Genomic DNA, 16,094 nt, shown 5'->3' with positions numbered 1-16,094 from the left:
TGTGCGATATCCTTAATTAAAGTCGCCGACAGGAAGCGATATGATGAATATTTTAATTAAACTTGTTGACCTAACGCGTGACACTGCGCAATGCAGAAGTGATTTTCTCTAAGTTGAGTTCTCTTTTTGGGCACTTACAGCCGTATTCGAACAATGAGATACTTACGTCAAATACTAGATATTGAAACGATATGGATCGGATATGTCAGTATCAAACAAGTGTCAAAAGTGACGTTTTTGTTTGAAGAAACGTCAATTTTGACACTTGTTTGACACTGACATATCCAATCCATATCGTTTCAATATCTAGTATTTGACGTATCTCATTATTCGAATACGGCTGTTACTGTAGTTTTATCCGAAATGAGATGAATTATAATTTAGTACGGTAACATTATACAGATTATACTATTATAATTTGTATGGAAATTACACGTTTTCATTGCTCCCAAGTACAACTCACTAATCAATCTATTGCATTATTAGTAAACAGATTTAGTGTCAAGATTAACCGCCGATACCTGATGTTGTTCGACCTTCGTGTTGTTTGTCCCGCTCGCTCGTAAAACTCTATCTCGCTCGTATCTGCGATAGGGAGACAGTAAATACTTTTATCTGGCGGTACAAAGTATCTAGTATATAAAGATTCCTTGTTGAGTGTTAATATATTTTTTCCGTTTTTATTGTGGGACGTATATATATAAATTCGCGTTGATTGGCGGATGGTCAGCTGGCGGAATTGGTAACGCATTGGACCGGCAATCCAAGGATGTGGGTTCGAGTCCCACGTTGGCCAGAGTTGATCATCGTTGATTTTTTCATTGTGATTGACATCTGTATTTACAATTTATAGATTCCTTGTTTAGGTTGTTTGCAAAAAGCTTTAAGAGTAGGTAAACATTGTTAGACATACTTATTGAAATAGATGTCTTGTGTTTACTAAAAGTGCCCGAGGTCAAAATTGAACTATAGGCCAATTCCAACGAACCTTTTAATAAACTAAAATAAATGTCATATATTTAAAAAAAAGTGACCGAGGGCCTCAGTGCTTCAAGCTGAAATCGAACCAGCGTCCTCTGCTATCGCGGCAGGTGCCTGTGCCATTCCGCAACCGGGCCACAGCGGCATAGGTCGAATTTTTCCAAGTATATGCACTTCTTACTGAAGGCTTATGGCGCCCCCTGGCCATCCCTAAAGTAGAGCAGTATGGTACCTTTTAATATCTAGATGACATCAAGACATCAAAATGACGTCATTTTGTATTGCTCGCGCCAGTACAGTCAGCAGCAGAAGTTGCTAAGCGGGCGAGTTGTTCAAAATGATCTTGGCGGGACTTTATTGTTAAGAGAATACGAGCGTGTCAAGGTAATTTTGAACACCTCGCCCGCTTAGCAACTTCTGCTGCTGACTGTACATGTAGATATTGACAGGCGTGGCTCACTCCGCGATTTCATCGCTTTGCTACAGGTAGCTAAAAGTACATCCGTTCCACACCAATTTTGGTGGCTAGCCATAAGCCGCGCGTGGCGCTGTCGTCACCTAGCTGTGCTGCCACCTGTGCTGATCGTAACAGACGCGTTTTGTTAGAGAGTGAGTCTTCTGTACCTAGTACTATTATTTATTCTGTGGTATTGAGAAGTACGCGCGGAAAGCACGCGCGAATAACACCAAAATTTTGATTTCCTTTAGATATCTAAATGTACGTTTAAAAGTTGGCCTCCTGGCGTCATAACTCTGCGTAGGGGTAGCCACTACCACTATCCATCACAATCTGGGGGTCTACCGCGAAACAAGAAAATCTAAATTTCGTTATCTAACCTCTCTATCACTCTTTCGTATTCGAGCGATAAAGAGGCAGATAACTAAATGTCGATTTTCGCATTTCCCGGTAGGGCCTTGTTAACATATTGTGCACATATATAAAATAAGTAGTAATGCAATATGGATGATATTTAATTAAAATTTAATACTTTGTTTATTATTATAATTTATTTTGCAATTCTTAAGTTTAATAATGTAATGTATCATTTGTAAATAGTTACTATTAAGTAGTATTAAGATAATTGCAATGCCCTAACGGGGTATCATGTACCTACTCTTCACAATGTTTTATACCATCCTCTGTAATGAACATGATCGCAATAAATATATGAATATATGAATATGAATAACAAACCGCCTTGATGCATCGATGTCATATTTTATTGTCTGTGAAAACTTGTCAAAAAACAGTTATAAGTTACTCTATGGTTTACTAGCTAGCTTAGTGATGCACTCTGGCGGCAGAACATTGCAGTAATACCCCCTATTGAATGAATTTCACCCAAATCCTCTTCCAAACTCAGAAAGAAACAAACCAAACAGCAGGGGCCTATTGCATAACAAACTACAACTAATATTACAAGCGGAACTCCTTATTTAATAAGTGAAATTAGAAAAGGAGTTCCGCTTGTAATATTAGTTGTAGTTTGTTATGCAATAGGCCCCAGATCTATATGTACATTGGAAGTCAGCAGTCATAGACTAGGAATCTTCTAGACGGAGTTTAGAGCAATTACTTCATGAAACCGATGCTGCCAAAAATACAGAGGTGCGGGGGGCGAGGTGAGCTAGGTCCCGTGGCGTGATTGGTCCGTTCCAAGTCACGGACGTCACACAAAGACACTTTCGACTCGAAAATGGAGTAAAACTACCGTATATTGTGGCACAGGCTTAGAGGATATAACCAACGGAGACGCCATGTCCAAAATTTTCGGCACAAAATAGTCTGCCGTTTTTTGCGGGGGAGGGGCACATCAAATGTATAGGTACGTCATGTCAGATAAACGTCAGTCCATACATATGGTTGACATGTGGTTGACCATTGGCCGCCTATTTTCGACAGAGGGGAACGCCTGTTAATGGCGGCTCCATTGTTAATTACTCCGAGGGCACAGGGGGTAGAGCTACTATGCTCAGTCTGGAGGATGTCTTGTCTGTGTTAGCAGTCCTCCAAGTCACGTTCCACGATCGTTATCAGCCGATAAGGGCGATAAGGCGGGCGGGCCGCCCTACGCCGAGCATGAATTTAAATGCTTTTTAATCTGTATAAATGACTTTTGCTATCCTGGTATGTGTCTGGTGAAAAACCGGCCAGTGCGAGTCGGACTCTTGCACGAAGGGTTCCGTACCATTGCACAAAAAACGGCAAATAAATTACGTTTGTTGTATGGGAGCTCCAGTTAGATATTTATTTTGTTTTGATTTTAGTATTTGTTGATATAGCGGCAACAAAAATACATCATCTGTGAAAATTTCAACTGTCTAGCTATCATAGTTCATGAGTTCACAGACAGACGGACGGATGGACAGACGGACAGCGGAGTCTTAGTAATAGGGTCCCGTTTTTACCCTTTGGGTACGGAACCCTAAAAAAGCATTAAAATATAGAAATTGTCGGTTAATCTCAGGTAATTTAAAAATGTTTAAGACGGTAATTTTTTTTTTGTAAAAGAAATAAGTAAGAAGTTTGTTTGCATAAATCGCGAAGCATCGCGTAACGTATCAGCAATATCAGCATTGCGATACAGCGAGGATATGCCGCCAGCATCCTTGGTACCTACAATGCCTCAAGGGCCTATTTTATTAGATTTAAGCTAGTTATTTAGTTTAGCCGATTTTTGAATTTCAAGCGCTCGAGTTCGTGTGGCTTTCTTCAATATAATTATCTCCACTACTAGGCATTTAAATTCTAGTAATTAATAGAATTGAAAACATGTGGTCAATACCACTAGATTCCCAATTTCTATTGCTCGTATTTCAAAAATATCAATTCGCCGTTTTCCACAGATTTTCGAGTAACGAAATCGAGCGCTCAAAATAAAAAAATCGACCCCCACGTTCGTGTGAAGCTTATGTGCGACATCATACATTTGCTACTTAACGCAATAACGGATACAAAACACAATTATTATAAGCGCTGACGCAAACACAATATAAGAAAGTTAGGTTAACGCCTCCGAGAAAAAAGCGGCGACCCCAGGTCCGGCGCATATTTAGTCCAGCATATTTCGCTGGCTGTTTAGTGTTCACAGAGGCAACGCCAGCAGCGTGCTAGGCACATTTACCCGGGTGCCTATCGACCCTAGTCTGTAAATTTCTATAATATTACTTTATAAATCTGTTATACATATAAGAGCGCTGGTGGCCTAGCGGTAAGAACGTGCGACTTTCAATCCGGAGGTCGCGGTTTCAAACCCCGGCTCGTACCAATGAGTTTTTCGGAACTTATGTACGAAATATCATTTGATATTTACCAGTTGCTTTTCGGTGAAGGAAAACATCGTGAGGAAACCGGACTAACCCCAATAAGGCCTAATTTCCCCTCTGGGTTGGAAGGTCAGATGGCAGTCGCTTTCGTAAAAACTAGTGCCTACGTCAAATCATGGGATTAGTTGTCAAACGGACCCCAGGTTCCCATGAGCCGTGGCAAAATGCTGGGTAACGCAAGTAAGAGGAAGAAGAAGACATATAAATATATGGTATACGACATTATTATAATCAAAGTTATTTCCAAAAAATAAGAAGACCATAAAGCATTTCCAGTCCCCGATATGAATCAGAATTTATACTCGCGATAGCGCGCCTTATCAGCGCCGCCCGCCCGATGCTATCTCTGATTAAATAGCGCCTTATCAGCGGGCGGCGAATCTTGGGTGGCGGAGTAGGGCGGGAGACGGTACGCGAGTAAATGTATGCTTACAAATACTTTTTCATACGGGTTAAGGTCAAGTTTTCATAATTAAATTTCAGCACTACATATTTAAACATTTTTTAATACAAAGCATTTTCAGCACAAGAATTTATACGCGATAGCGGGCCTTATCAGCGCCGCCCGCCCGATGCTATCTCTGATTAAATAGCGCCTTATCAGCGGGCGGCGGATCTTGGGCGGCGGAGTAGGGTGGTAGAGTACGTGGGTTATAATTATATACTGTTTTTTTTATATATAGGTCACTTTGTTACAAGTAAAATTATTTAATAAATTGAGGGAGCAAAAAATAAATCAAGAATTGTTAGGACATCCTATTGGCATTAGTTTATTTAAAATTTAAACTATAAAATGTATCCTACAAAGAACTCGAGCCTCAACAGACGGTTCAAGTCTTCGATATTATGACAAAGAGTCTAACAGGCCTATTCGGATTTCGAGATAATCACAAGATCTTGAGACGATTTAGAGATCAACTAGATCTACATTAGATTTCGACTAGATGTGACTTGGATATCTAAGTCATAACTTGTCGAAATCGTTCAAGAGGACCTCCAGAATCGCGGAAACGTCAAATTTGACATATCTATCTTACAAATATCTTTAAATTATCCGTATCGTAACTTGTTGAAGTCTAGTAGAAATCTAATTCATTTTCCGAATTGAGCCGTAATGGTGTTATTCATAAACGTGTGTCAAATCTAACAAACCGTTGATAATCGTTTGTCCCTATCCGTCATCTTGATATTTGTGTTTGTTAGAAAGAGACAACATTTAACAAAGATTTGTAAGAGGTTGCTATGTTTTATGAATAAGGGGGTAGAAAACTAAGTCGAGTCCTAAGGGTGGGGACTACAGTGTTCCGATTATTAAATAATCTAATACCTTTAAACGAGCAATTCTTGTATATTTATTCATTTATATATATATATATATATATATTTCGGGGATCTCGAAAACGGCTCTAACGATTTCGATGAAATTTGATTTCGAAAAAATCGATCTAGCTAGGTCTTATCTATGGGAAAACGCGCATTTTTGAGTTTTCATATGTTTTCGTCTCCCAGATATTACTGAATAATAAGTGGTATAAAATGTTAAGTCCCAAAGTTCATCATTATCATAGTTACAAATAACCACAGAGGTTGCAAAACCCCACTCTGCTACCTCTAGATATGGCGGTAAACGTATGTGTATAATCTTAATTTCACCGTTTTGCCCCATTTTACTCGACGGCACACGCACACAGACGCGGGAGCCGTTATCAGCGCCGCCCGCCCGATGCTATCTGTGATTAAATAGCGCTTATCAGCGGGCGGAGATCTTGGGCGGCAGAGTAGGGCGGGACAGAGGGCTTTTGTCATAAATTAATTATGTTTGTATGAAATGTTATCATTTTTATGTTTTACATATTGATTGTTTAACACAGCGAGCTCTCACGCAATACCTATGAGATTCGACAGATTATTCAGATTATTAATAACTCGAATATTATATAATATAAATAAAAATAAAAATAAATAAATAAATATTTTATATTTCTACGCCAGTGATGGCAGAATATGCTGTTCTATACCAAAGCACAACGACACCAAAATTGTACATACCATATTCTATGAAATAAATTTATGATTATGATTATGAAGGGGCAAAAAAATAAATCAGTAATTGTTAGAAAATCCGATTGGCATTTGTTTATTTAAATCATAAAATGTACTAAACTTTGAGTATCCTACAAAGAACTCGAGTCTCAATAGAAGGTTCAAGTCTCTAACTAATTTTAAAACCTCAAACTTTGACATTATAACAAAGATTCTAACAATGTTCCGATTATTAAATAAGGATCGGTACTGCAGTGGTATAAAATGTTTACATTTACAATTTACATTGCTGCTAGGTAAATTAAAAAAAAATATTACGGGGTCAAATTAAGTGGTATAAAAAGTTGGTTTGCGGATGATAATTTTGCGTGATAACGTCATAAGAAAACATTACCATTACATTACGTAACGTTACCATGGAGATCCGTCCACAACGTTACCATAGAGATCTGTCCACAACCTGACACTTTTTCGTGCATGCTACAGGTGTTCATCGGTTTATAAGACGTTATCACGTCAAAAATATTCTTAGTTAACGATTACACGGATAAATTCTATCTCTGATTTAATTTATCGCCCGTATTGGATTTACACACTCTATAATTGACGACCGGTCTGGCCTAGTGGGGAGTGACCCTGCCTATGAAGCCGATGGTCCCGGGTTCGAATCCTGGTAAGGGCATTTATTTGTATGATGATGCAGATATTTGTTCCTGAGTCATGGTTATTTTCTATGTATTTAAGTATTTATATATTATATATATCGTTGCCTGAGTACCCACAACACAAGCTTTCTTGAGCTTACCGTGGGGCTTAGTCAATTTGCGTAAAAATGTCCTATAATATTTATTTATATTTATATTTATAATTAAACATCACAGCCTCTGACTTTGATCACTCTACATAAAATATGAATACGTAGCGATGTCGGTATGGATCCGTCAAACAGATGAGATAAGAACGTGAACTTTTGCCGTTTGTAACTCCCCCCCCCCCCCCCCCCCCCCAGCTCTACTTATACGTATGTGTGTGTGATAGAGGCTGGCGAACAAAGGCTCAAGATTATGCTTTACTGCGGGTTTTTGCGAGATTTTGACGTGAAGACGTGAAGGAGATAAGATAGATCGAGGAGATATGTTGGAATATACGCTTTTCTTCTAGCTATTTTAGGGGTAGAGCAGCATCAAAAATCGGGCAAGTGCGAGTCGGACTCGCGCACGAAGGGTTCCGTACCATATAAAAAAAAAACAAAAAAAAAGCAAAAAAAAAACGGTCACCCATCCAAGTATTGACCACTCCCGACGTTGCTTAACTTTGGTCAAAAATCACGTTTGTTGTATGGGAGCCCCATTTAAATCTTTATTTTATTCTGTTTTTAGTATTTGTTGTTATAGCGGCAACAGAAATACATCATCTGTGAAAATTTCAACTGTCTAGCTATCACGGTTCGTGAGATACAGCCTGGTGACAGACGGACGGACGGACGGACGGACGGACGGACGGACGGACGGACGGATGGACGGACGGACGGACGGACGGACAGCGAAGTCTTAGTAATAGGGTCCCGTTTTACCCTTTGGGTACGGAACCCTAAAAATAGCTGATCAGACGACGCTTCAAAAGTATTATTAACAGGGTTCGCACTTTTATATTTAAATATATTAATATTGTCAAATCTGTTGTTAATCTGCATGAATGACAATGTCAGGCAAAGACAGTATTGCTCATTTCAAGTGGCGATAGCATTTAATTAATAAGATTGATAAGTGGTAATTGTTTACGAAAATTATTTGACATTCATCCTATGTGTGGTTTGACGTCATCGGCACTAAAAGTTCGAGCCCTGAATGCCTAGCCTAGATGCCAATCTTTAGCTGCGTAGAACTCTACGCTACGCTAATGTCTCTCTGTCGCACTAATATGTAAGAGTGATAGAGAGAGATTAGCGTATCGTTCGCTACGGAGCGAACGATTGGCATCTTGGCTAGGCACCCAGGTAATTAAAGTACTATGTCGCCACCAGCATCTGTAAATTAGTGCTCCACCAATTTCACACACGCCACGGCACGGAGGCGATAAGGCCGATCGCTATCCACATTGCCTGCAACATGGCCGCCTGTATTCTGAGAATTTTAACTTTGAGGGAATGAAAAATATGATGTAATCATAAAAACAATTAAACATATAAACCAAAACTCAAAATATAAAAACTTTTTTGGAAAACATTTAAATTTTTTGTACACGCTTTTATCGTTGACTGTACTTTTCTTTCCACAGGCAACTAACTAATAACCATCGAGACAATTCTAAAAACCATGGCCACCTCCTGTCTCCTTTATCAGATCAGCTCCATCTCATCATAATATTGCATTGTCATCCGATTTACATAATTATATATGCAAAATTTCAGCTCAATCGGAAATCGGGTCACATTTAGCTTCCAAGATTACACACACTAAGATACATACTAACAGGCGGCTTAGCACGGTCGCGTTTTTATCCCTTGTCACCGTGCCTGTCACGTTCTAACAAGTACGTAAGTGCGAAAGGGACGCGCATAGTGATAGACGATAAAAATGGAACCGTGCTGCGCCCACAGGGCAGGTGAAATAAAAGCTTGTAAGAAATGAAATAAGAATGCGGATTTAATTTTTTGTTAATCATATTTTCTAAATGTCGATCTTCGCTGTAGAGTTAGACCACGAAAAGTCTGCAGCGATTTTGATAGCCCACGCAGTGCAAGTGTTATTTTAAACGTCAAACTTCTATGAAATTATGACATATAAATAACACTTGCATTGCGTGGGCTGTCAAAATCGATGCAGACTTTTCTTGGTCTAACTCTAGGTATACGCTCCTGCAACCTTTTCCGCATAATCAGAAGCCCTAGTGCAAATTTCATTCGATAGCGTAACGTGTTATGTCTTTTTTTGTATGGCATTTTGAACAGCGCACCAAGCGGAACATTTTAGAAACTTAAACTAACGCCTTGCGGCATTGATGCTCTTGAATTTGGAAATTAATGAAACATGCCCTTTACTTCTAATTTTAGCATTGACATTGTGGTACCAAGTATTATTTAATTCCTGTAGCGGTGCAGATATGTGAATAAAAGTAAAAAGAATTAAAAAGTAACTTTACTCACGGTACAGCATGGCCTACTTACCTGAAACCAAATCACAATTAAATTACATTATAATATCATTACGATTACGGGCCACGACCCGCTATTGACCCCAGGGTGGGGTCCAAGTGATAAGCGGACTACATACACATGGGATTTTATGTGATTCACACCAACCGCCTCGAAGCGCACTATTGATATTATTAATTCGGATTTCAACTACAGCTGCATTACTGTGGCGACTTTACTGCTGTGGCCAAACGCGGGTGCTGTATCTGTCAATTTACGTGATAAAATGAGTTCCAGATGTAGTGCATAAATTATTTTCCATCGTATTTTCACGGAAACGTATGAACGTGTTTTGCATTCAGACAGTCTCGGAACTAAAGGTAAAAGGTTGACTGAAGTAGCACGACAAATACGAACGTTTCCGAGAGAATACGATGGAAAACAATTAAGTATGCACTACATGTATTGTGTATGGATTGAACGTTTATGACGATAGTATAATGTGACGGCGAACGTCACTAATTTTATCACGGAAATTGACAGATAGCAGTCTGAAATTTCTGGTTGATGCTGCAGTATAAACATGGAACGTAACATTTGTGCAAAAGTTTCAAATTTATTTGACTCTAATTGGGTGTGTTTAAAAAAAGTGTAGGTAAATGTATGTACAATATGTACATACCTACCTACAATATGTAGGTATAATTGTAAGTATTGCAGCGATATAAATTTACAAAGTTGGCCAATTTCGATCTATATAGTTATATATAAAACTAATGTCTAACCAGTATAAAATCGTGTTAATTATAAACTTGTGTATCTATTCAAGTTTATTTAAGTTAATTAGGTATAAGATCGCTACCTACTTGGAAAGGTTTTAGGAACTAATAAAATTATTCCACGACCATATTTTTAGTCTAAGTAGGTATTTGTCTCTGTGGAAAAACCATCAGAAATAATCATCTCTAAGTATGGTGATTCGCCGTTAACTCATACAGGAAGTGGGATTTATTGTGGTAAAAAAACCGACAACATTAGGTACTAAATAGCTTATTTAGCTTAGCATATCTTCCGTATGTACATTAGAAAAAGTATTTAAATACGTACAATAATTGAATTAATTTTGAAATGCACTTATGGTGTTTATTGAACGAGCGGAGCGAAGGTCTCTGGACAAAAGGCTTTCATATATCCAGATGTTCTTTTTTACATACAGGTCGCAATTTTATAACCGATCCTCGTGAAATTTTGTGAGCACATTTTGGAAATTTTATAAAATGGCATAGCCATAGGGGGGTTCGCGACGTCTACAGCTCACATAGCCATTTTAACGTGAAAATTTTATAAAACCTAACCTAACCTAACCGATGTGTAGGTAGGTATACCTAGGTACTCGTGCAAGGATTCGGAATTTCCATGAATACTACAATATATACTATACCTAGATTGACGGTGTAAGTGCTTGTAAAGTTCGCTATCACCTCAGACAGAGAGATCGAAGGATTGGTTAACAAGTCAGAGAACTACGAAACGTATCGTTTTAGCGGTTTGGCGCTGCCGACAAAAGCTCATAACTTAACACCCATTCGGACTTTGGCATGTTTTTCTTGAAAAAAACTGCAGCATTATGTAAATGGCAGCAATCATTAGATCAGCACGCGCTGCATGTGAGCGCGCCGTATGCACTATGCCAGGTTTATGACTCAAGTTTTTAAGGATTATGATTTCAGGGCGGAAGGGAAGGACCTAAATCACGATTGCAGAAAAATAAGTTTATTTTGCCGTATGCCAGGTTTATGATTTGAATTAAGACTAGGTAGGACAGAAGAAACCTAAGTCACGCTTCCTGAAACCGGACAATTGCGAGTCGGCATCGCCCACCGAGGGTTCCGTACAAATTTAACTTTTTTTTTACAAAATTATTGTGTGTTCAGATTTTTCCGTATACATGTAGTAAAAGACGGTATTACTTGACCAATTTCATAGTTTTATGACAACCGGCAGTACCTACCCTATAAACTTTAATTTCCTTGAGAGTGTCGAAATGTACGTTTTTTGCGGCATAAACGGCCGTATCTTTTTTTTACGTTACCTTAAAAGTTTGATTTTTTCACAGCTTGAAGGGGCTATAGACTTGAGTATATGGTTTTAATTTCATCTCGATTCCTCCACACGTTCCCGAGATAAAGTGTCTTGACAGACAGACGGATGTGCTGTCGATTTATAATTTCTCAATTAAAATTCTTCTCACGAAAATCAAAAAGAGTGATGAGGTACCATTTGGCTTTCATACGTATGTACATGCACTTGCATTCGATGCATCGTATTGCAATTATTGCAAACTCAAACGCCGCAAAAAGCGCCGCGTGCAAAGCCTGAAACCACCCCGTCCATTGGATAAAATCTCCCTTCATTAGCACACAAGCGAGAAATCCAGCGATAAGCAAAGAATGCCTATTGCAAAAACGCTATCGGGACCAATCCTGGGCTTAGCGTTAGCGTTGTGACGGATAGCGTCCATGTACACCAGTCAACAAGGATAGTGACCTTTATGTACCTTTATGGAGCTGTACATACTCATCGAGAGACCCCGAGACAGGCAGAGAATGAATGTGTATAGTTGAATCATCGAGAGCGTGGAATTGCATATGTAGTAGTATTGTTTGTTTACAGGCATTCTATATTTGAATTTTCTATTTTCTTGTACTATCAGCATACAACCACTACAAATGCAATTCCATCTTCTCGATAATTCAATTATACATTGCTCACTTCTCGTCTCACTCTGACTCGTCTCGTCTCGTCTACGATTGGGTTAGATTTAGGTAATGCAGTTGTGTAAAGGTGACATTTGGATGACGACTACTACTGCTGCTAGCATTACTGCTGCAGCGCTGATAGTGCAGCGTACCAGAACAGACAACAACAATACAACAATAGTTATATTATTACAGATCGGTGAGATCGGTTCATAAAATCTAGCAATAATTAAAATAATTAATCGAACTAGTGACATTTCATGTTGTGTGATTAAGGTCCTTTTTCATCAAGATAAGTGTTGTGCGGGTTGATGCAAAAGGAGTATCAAGTTAACCCCAGCTTTGATGATTCACCGCCTCGTAATACTTAAACCATTAAATCCCGTTTCGTGGTCCTATTTGACTGGAGTAAACTGGCCCGTAATATCAGTCACGCAGTGCCACAAATGCAGGTTGCATGCGCGCAAAAACTGCACTGATAACACATGCGCCATTTGATTAGGGTGGTCGCGGGTTCGAACCCAGGCCCTAAATATTTTTATAATTCAAAGTTGTGTTGTGCAAAACTATGCCACAGGGGCCATTATTAGATTTATTTTGGATTAAGTTTAGTCATAATTTTAGTTTTATTTTAATTATAGTTTTTATTATTAATTTTTAACATTTATGTATTTTTGTTAATATGAATGAAGTAATTATAAGTACCGTAAAATGGGGTGAGTAGGGTCAAAACTGAAATTCAAACCTGCATAACATTTTATTTTTACATATGCAAACTGAATGGTGTATATAATAAGTGTTCCGGACGTTTGTATTTTAGTTTTTATTTTATTTTGGGTAGTTCCATTTCATAACTTTGACGATAAAGAGGAAAACCCAACTCACCCCGTAGTGCCTCGTATTTGGGGTGAGAGGGGTTTTCATACAAAGGTGATTTTGGAAGATTGTTGGATCGATTTTTTTTTATTACGCGTATTACTGTAGCTCCATTTTAAATTGGAATACATTATTTGTGTAGCAGTAGCCTTAAAATCCCTTCTCACCCCCCTCTCAAACCTTCTCTCCCCATTCATAACCCACCTCTCCCCGCGACATGTACTCACCCCGTTTTACGGTATTCAAAAAAGTTGTGTTTTAGTTTTAAAAAATCATCGCCAAAAAACCAGAAGGCCGTTTTTCTCTCTATTGATCAACTAACTATACAGGAGTTGTAAGAGGGAAACCGACGAATGAACTAAAGGGGCCCACTGATTAACAGTCCGCCGGACGGTATCGGCATGTCAGTTAGACCAAAATTTTGACAGTTCCGAACAACTGACAGGCAGATACCGTCCGGCGGACTGTTAATCAGTGGGCCCCTTAAGAGTATCGAAGATACTAATTATCTTCACACACAACCAACAAGCAACAACAACAAGATATAAGTGTTATAAGTTATAATATAACACATGTAAGAAAATGTACCACGCGCCAAAATGCAGTGAAAACACTTTTTTCATCGAAATAAATTAATAACATATGATCGTTACAAACAGTAACGATAACGGCAACCTTACACCCATATAGGATCTCTTCCAGAGACATTGTCATGGCGCAAGCCCTAGGGTGCGCGCCAAAACTGCCCTTATCGCGGTCACTTTTCACCTTTTTCAGCGGCTACCCCCACCCACCCCCACTTCGAAGTAAGCTTACACTGCAAAGCGAAAAAACTGCACACATTACTACGAAAGTACTGCCGTACGTAACAGCCGTAACGTGAACGTGAACTACGATATGACATGTCTGATGACACGTCAATTAATTAATCTAGAAACGGATTAGATGTGTCAGTCAGGGCTCGTAACCGGTATTTTCTATAAACGCCGAAATAACTCAATATTTGAATTATTTTATGCTCTGTACGTAGGACTGAATCATGTATTTAGGTAACAACTTCGTATTAATTACATTGTTCCATTAGAAATGAAATAATAAACCAAAGAACGAAAACGAACGTAATAATACCGGTATTTTTGTATGGAGCCAAAAACCGGTTTCCGACCCCTGGTGTCAGTGTCAAAAGTGACGTTTTTGTTTGAAGAAACGTCACATTTGACACTGACATATCTAATCCATATCGTTTCTAGATCTCTTAACTGACGTATCTTAAAGTTCGAATCGGGCCGACAATCCATTGGAAAACTTATCTACTTACTCGTATTCAATGTTTACTTCTCATGTTCGTAAAGTCGGTGTTTGAGTCGCGTGTAAGCGGTAAAAAGTTGTTTTTATGCTCTAGGGCATAAAGTAAAGTCAATTATTACAACCCTTATTGACTTAGCAATAAAGTCCAAAAGCGCTCTCCTTCCCACGCGGACTTGAATAAATATGGTAAAATAACCTTAATTTGATATTTCTGTAAATTTCCCCCGCAATCAAAGTGAAAAGCAGAGTATTTAACTCGGGCATAAATGCTCATTTTATCCTCGACCTATATCGGCTCTCGCTTACGCTCGGACTGATAAATTGCCTCGGATAAAATGGGTTACTTCATGTCCTTGTTGTATAATCTACTATCCCTTTCTTCCCTGTTCATATTGTTGGAGGCTTTTTCTAAACGCGTTTTCCATTTAGGCTCACGAAAGTCCTTTTTAACACACCAAACTTACTTTTTTTAAGCAGAATCACTATTAGTTCTCTCGATCCTAATAGGAGAAAAAGTATTCCAAGATTTTTATTTCCATTCCGTTGCCATGTTTCATTAACTTTGGATAATGGTAACGGAATGGAAGGATAGAAAAATGTATCGAAATTTAGGGACACCTCTTGTCTCCTATTAGAATCGAAAGAGCTCGTGATTCTGGGTAGAAATGACATAAAACTTTTCAAATTTGAAAAAGAGTGTAGTGTGTAGTACAGTGTCATTAGATAATGGGAGCGCCCGAGGTGCTCACAAATATCTGAACACGCCTCTATTGTCAAGGCGTTAGAGTGCGTGTTCAGATATTTATGAGCACCTCGGCCGCTCCGATATATCTGATGGCGACTGTACAACTTTAAATAAAATGGGTCAGTGGCTATGTAGCCACCAGCAACAATGTAAACCAGTGAGCAACGCAACCCCACCGCCGTCCCATTTGGTAAACTCCCAATTGGTAAACCCGATTGCAGCGATCGCTGCAGCTCCGAAACCGTTAACTTTAGGTTTACATCGACAGTTTACGAGGCCGATAAGGCCGCCGGTTAAATGTGCAATAAAAACTGCTGTATTAAGCAAATATGGATGAGATTGTATCCGAGTTTTTAAAAGATACCGCTCTGTATTCTATAAATTCTATTGTGATTTCTCGAATTCGATTATAGGAGAATGTAGCAAGCATTTGTAGTATATTGAAATGTACTGAAAACAAAGGTAGGTCTAACTGTCTATACCTTTGTGTCTATCAGCATTAATAGTAGTGGATGAAAAAGTGCGCCTAAAGAAGCTGACATCCTCGAATGCTTTTCTAAATGGTGATATTTATATCACCATTATCGTACCATAGAAGTACCACCATATCAAACTATAGCATAGAGATATTAGAGATATACATACATATCTCTACAGTTTGCCTTCAAAAGTACCTACTGTCTAATTGTTCTACATTATAGAGACATATCCCTAAATTAATTATAGAGACAGATACCTATTTCTTTTTGGGAAAGTAAACCAACTTTGTCCATGATCCTTCGAACCGGATCCCCGAAAATAATGTACAAAAGTTGTTTACCAGATAAAAAACTCAAAATCAGTAGAAATAGATATGATGTAGAAGATAGTATGCACATGAAAATATATAATAGCCGCCAAACGGCCGCCACAGTCACACACA

The 16,094-nt window shown here is 38.7% G+C and overlaps 1 protein-coding gene and 1 non-coding gene across 2 annotated transcripts in view; one reads left to right on the top strand and one right to left on the bottom strand.

Moving 5' to 3' along the window:
* LOC134790918 (zinc finger protein ush) overlaps window positions 1-16,094 on the bottom strand; it is a 281,118-nt gene that overhangs the window by 168,604 nt on the left and 96,420 nt on the right. The window lies entirely within an intron of this gene.
* Window positions 725-796, top strand: Trnaa-ggc (transfer RNA alanine (anticodon GGC)). The gene has a single exon. It is a non-coding gene; the product is annotated as a tRNA-Ala (tRNA).

Source organism: Cydia splendana, chromosome 5 (genome assembly GCF_910591565.1).
Source record: "Cydia splendana chromosome 5, ilCydSple1.2, whole genome shotgun sequence".
In the NCBI taxonomy this organism is placed as follows: Eukaryota; Metazoa; Arthropoda; class Insecta; order Lepidoptera; family Tortricidae; genus Cydia; species Cydia splendana.
Note: the sequence above shows the minus strand (reverse complement) of the source record. Positions and strands in the feature narration are given on the sequence as shown.